The sequence below is a fragment of the Macrotis lagotis genome, chromosome 1 (assembly GCF_037893015.1).
Source record: "Macrotis lagotis isolate mMagLag1 chromosome 1, bilby.v1.9.chrom.fasta, whole genome shotgun sequence".
In the NCBI taxonomy this organism is placed as follows: domain Eukaryota; kingdom Metazoa; phylum Chordata; class Mammalia; order Peramelemorphia; family Peramelidae; genus Macrotis; species Macrotis lagotis.
This window is the reverse complement of record NC_133658.1, coordinates 824,200,819-824,206,002: the sequence shown is the minus strand read 5'-3', so window position 1 is coordinate 824,206,002 and position 5,184 is coordinate 824,200,819. Positions and strand designations below refer to the sequence as shown.

General features: G+C 44.5%; 1 pseudogene; it reads left to right on the top strand.

Annotated features, from left to right (window-relative positions):
- The first annotated feature begins 1,491 nt into the window (after nt 1-1,491).
- On the top strand, nt 1,492-3,788 carry LOC141488839 (cytochrome c oxidase subunit 7B, mitochondrial pseudogene; annotated as a pseudogene).
- The last annotated feature ends 1,396 nt before the right edge of the window (nt 3,789-5,184 follow it).

The window sequence follows — 5,184 nt, the reverse complement described above, 5'->3', positions numbered from 1 at the left end:
TTTTTTTAGAAAAATTTACCATTTTCTTTTTCTGTCATATTAGCCCATCTGATGGGTGTGGGTAGTACCTCAGAGTTGTTTTAATTTGTTTTCCTCCAATAGTGCAGTGGATAGAGCACTGACCTTGGATTCAGGATAAGAGTTCAAATGTGATCTCAGACACTTGACTAACTAGCTGTGTGGCCTTGAGCAAGTCACTTAACCATGATTACCTCACATCTGGGGTCATCTCCAGTCAGTCCTGATTCCTATCTGGCCCCTGGACCCAGATGACTCTGGAGGACAACATGAGACTGATGACTTAGCACATCCCCCTTCACTGAAATCCAGTTCAAGTGCTTGTCAAGGTATCACCTCCCTGATGTTGTGGTCTTCTTTGAAAATGAAGGACAAACATTAATTTTAGTGATTTAGAGCACATTTTCATATGACTATAGGAGTTTTTTTTTTAATTTTAAAACTGCCTCTAGGTGATTTTCTAAGACTATAAATTGCAGGATCTGAATTAGAAAGCTCGGCTAGGTGGGGCAGTAGATAGAGCATATAGTGTTAAAAAAATTTTTTTACATGTTATTGGGAAATGTTTAATGAAATAAAATTTTAAAAAATAATGGGGGCAGCTAGGTGGCACAGTGCGTAGAGCATTGGCCCTGAGTTCAAATGAGACCTCAGACATTTAACAATTGCATAGCTGTTGATCTTGGACAAATCACAACCCCATTGCCTTGCAAAAACTAGAAACAAAACAAAACAAAAACAAAAGCACCAAGAACTCCCCACACAGATCACAGGTCTGGAAAAAAAATTAGTAAAAACAAGCTCATAACCATAAAAAGGAAAAAAAATCAAGATCATGGTGATTTTATCTGTAAAACCATGCAAGAATACATTAACTACTAATGGACATTCTTGATTTCAATTTTGGTGTCTTCCCTTTAACATTCTCTCTCTCTCTCTCTCTCTCTCTCTCTCTCTCTCTCTTTATCCTGCATTGTTTTTCCACAACTGGGTGGTGCGCTGGCTCCCCGGGGGGCTCCCTGAGGGCAGGGGCTGTGTCGCTCTCTCTCTCTGGGGATGGTCCGGCTTGCACCCCCACTATGGGCGCACACAGCAGGCGCTCGTCTCCGGATGGCCCGGGCCTTCACAGAGCAGCCGGGGCCGGGGCCGGGGCCGGGGCCGGGGCCGGGGCCGGGGCCGGGGCCGGGGCCGGGGCCGGGGCCGGGGCCGGGGCCGGGGCCGGGGCCGGGGCCGGGGCCGGGGCCGGGGCCGGGGCCGGGGCCGGGGCCGGGGCCGGGGCCGGGGCCGGGGTCGGGGCCGGGGCGCAGGGAGGGAAGGGGAGGTAGGGCTGCTTCGCGACGGCGAAGGGAGCCCGGGCCCGGACCCCGTGAAGGCCGCTATAAACACGTTGGATCAGGCATGTGCTTGGGGAGCATCCCTAAGGCCCAAACAAGGGGGCCCCCCCCCCCCCCCCCCGCGCACGGAGCACGTGGCAGAGGCGGCGCAGTAGCGGTTGCGCTCGAGGCCCGCCGCCCGCAGACCGTTGCCGCCGCCGGGACTCTGGGCCATGTTCTCGGCCGTGCGCCGCGCCCTGGCCCGCCTCTCGGTTGGAAGCGCCCGGCAGGTGGGCACCGGCCCAAAGCCCGGGGACAAGAAGGCGGATTTCCACGCCAAGTACGGCCTCTTGCTGCTGGTGAGCGGCGGCGCCTTCTGTCTGGCCACTTGGCGAGAAGCTCTGAGCCAGCTGGAGCTGGCGCGGTACCCGACCCTGCACCGCAGAGTGAGGCCCAAGCCATGGAAGAAGGCCTGAGGGGCGGGCCTCGGGCCTCGGCTTCCCCAGGGCCGGCGCCCGGCCAGCGCGCTCTGTGACGCGGCCGTCGGTGTGACATGCGGGGGAGCTCGAGGAGGTGCAGAACATGGTGGAAGCGCCCGGGGGGACCCCAGAGTGCCGGGAGGTGAGTGGCCCCGTTGGGCCGGAGAGCGTGGGCAGGGCCCCGCGGCCCCGGGCCTGGAGGGCCAGAGGAGAGTGGTGATGCGAGTGACGTCAGCGGGCAGAAATTGTCGTGTCCCTGGGGTAGATGTGTAATGCGAGTGACGTCAGCGGGCAGAAATTGTCGTGTCCCTGGGGTAGATGTGTAATGCGAGTGACGTCAGCGGGCAGAAATTGTAGTGTCCCTGGGGTAGATGTGTAATGCGAGTGACGTCACTGGGCAGAAATTGTCATGTCCCTGGGGTAGATGTGTGATGGGAGTGACGTCACTGGGCAGAAATTGTCATGTCCCTGGGGTAGATGTGTGATGCCAGTGACGTCACCGGGCAGAAATTGTCATGTCCCTGGGGTAGATGTGTGATGGGAGTGACGTCACCGGGCAGAAATTGTCATGTCCCCGGGGTAGATGTGTGATGGGAGTGACGTCACCGGGCAGAAATTGTGATGTCCCTGGGGTAGATGTGTGATGCGAGTGATGTCAGTGACGTCACCAGGCAGAAGTTGCCGTGTCCGTGGTGTCACCGGAAGGATTGCAGGAGGAGAGAGCAGCAAGACTACTTGTTGGAATTTTCTAGGCGGGTTGGGGTAGGGACCTTGAGAAAGTGAGTTGAAATGGACAGATTTTTTTTTATCAACAATTGAGAAAGCTGATCTCCTCATGGAAAAAGCAACCTCCAGGAGAGCAGAGATTATTTAATTTTTTTTTTGTCTCTGTATCCTAATTGCCTAAAATAGTTCCTGGCACACATCAGGTGCTTAGCTTAATTGTTAATTTAAGATTATAAGATATTAAGCTATTACCATTTTAGAAGATGTAGTAAAATAACTTTTGTCTTAACAGAATATGGCCCTCAGAGGTATCCTTTTTCCGTTAAAAATATTTAGTTACCATGGATTTATTTTTCTCTCCTCACCCAATATCACTTGAAGTAGAAAAAAACTCCAAAAACATTCTAAAGCCCTTATAACATACACATACACTCACATACTGTTCTATCTATCTATCTATCTATCTATCTATCTATCTATCTATCTATCTACATATATATTATTACATAGTGCCTTCTAGTCTGAGGTTTTCAGATAGTTTTATAAACATTTGAGAATTCTAGATATAAAGAAAATTGGGCAAAGAAAAATGTTTAGTGGTCCGCCTTACACAAAGTGGCATATAATCCTTAGACCCTCATGACCCTTTCTTTGCTCACACTCTGACCTCTCTTTCCTCAGTTCTTATTTATGATCCTTATCCTTCAAGGCCCAGTTTAAATGTTGCTCACTTCATAGTACCCAACCTGGTGTAGTGGATATTCTCCAATATTGAGACAAATTTAGATTTAAATTCCACTCAAAGAGCAAGCAAGTCATTTAGCCACTCTACTCATTTATCAGTAAAATTGAGGAGGTTGGGTTACATATGGCCTCTAAGATATTTTACAGCTCTTAATCTATGAAGTTATCATCCCAAACAGGAATATATATATATATATATATATATATAAAACTACAAAGGATGAAATAATACCTACTTGAAAGGAGCTTACTTTAAAATAAAGGAGACAATAAATATACATATGTATATAAATATTTATGTATACTCTATACTAAAAATCAAGAAAATGAAAAGTGGTTTTCTTCTATCTGTAATTTATGTAATTTTACTTGTGTATTTCAGATTTTATGAGAACCAACACCTGGAGCGCAAAGGGCAACAGAATTCTCTTTAAAATATAAAAAAATGCTTTGTTGTAACTTTAATATTAAACATCCAGTATAACCAAATTAAAGTTGTTTTGTAATGTTTTATGTCTTCATAGCTTTTCAGTCATCCCCTCCATATCCATTCCTTTCTCACCCTCCCCTCTACCGCATTCCCATGAGTATGGTAGACTTTATCTGTCCTTGACATGGGGGTTGTTATCCTTGCCCTGCTTTCCCCCTCCCAACTTTATATTTTTCCTTGAAAATCTTTTAACACAGAGGTAAATCTGCATGGGCATGTTGGGAGGTAAGAACCCTGAAACTGTAAAAACTTTAAAAATAGGGGATTAAAACAAAATTAACATTAATAGTATAGTTTAGACATGAAATTTTATTCTCTGGGATTTACCATCTAAACCTTAAAGTGGAGGCCCTTTCAAAAAACTAGCATTCTAAATTGGGAAAGAATTGGATTTTTAAGCAAAAACAGAATAGGCAAAATTATTAACTATTTTTGGTGTGGCCTCAGTGAAGGTTTTACAAATATCTGCCCAAAACTTCCTCAAAAACTTACCTTTTTTGGGTTTTGTTTTGTTTTTGCAAGGAAATGGGATTAAGTGACTTGCCCAAGGTCACACAGCTAAGTATTATCTGAGACTGGATTTGAACTTGGGGCTTCTGGACTTCTGAAATCACTGTGCCACCTAACTGCCCCAAAGATTCATCCTTGTACAGTACTCTTTCCAATATCTTGTTTCTTCCTGGCAGGTCAAGTGCCCCAATATCCTGATCATTTATACTCTTGAGATTGTAATTAACACAGAGGGAAACCCAAGAGTCTTAATTTCTTACTGATAGGTGAATATTTAGTCTTTAAAATTCTTTTATCAGGATGATAGTTTTGAGAATCTTAATACGTTGAAAAACATTCAAAACAAATCAATTAGATCATAGATGAGAATTTGAGAATAATTTTATAGTATATTGGATTGTAATTTAACTATTGCCCTTATTGTTGGACATGCAGGATACTTGTGTCTTTTTTTAATGACAAATAATGCTATCATGAACATTTTTGAATGAAAAATGTTTTTTTTGGGTATTTGCTGGTGCCTTCAACAAAGTATATTCCTACAGTGGTACTATGGGGAGTTGGGGGACAGATTAAAGATTATTTTTGAAACTTTTTGCATACTTATATTGCATACAGATTCTTCAAAAAAAATTTTACATCTACAATCCACAAAATTTTACAACTTGTCTAAAATTAGGGATTTTAATTGTGCTTTTGCCAATGTGATGGGTGTCTTTAATATCATTTTTAATTCAGACAAGACATTGTAATAGAAAAATAGTCTTTTAGTTAGAAAACTTTTTTACCCTTCTTGCCTTGGGATACTGACTGAAATTATTGACTGATATTACTGACTGGATAAGTCAATTAACCTCTCCCCAAGCTTGAGTTTCCCTTTTTGGTACAAGAGAGATAATGAAGA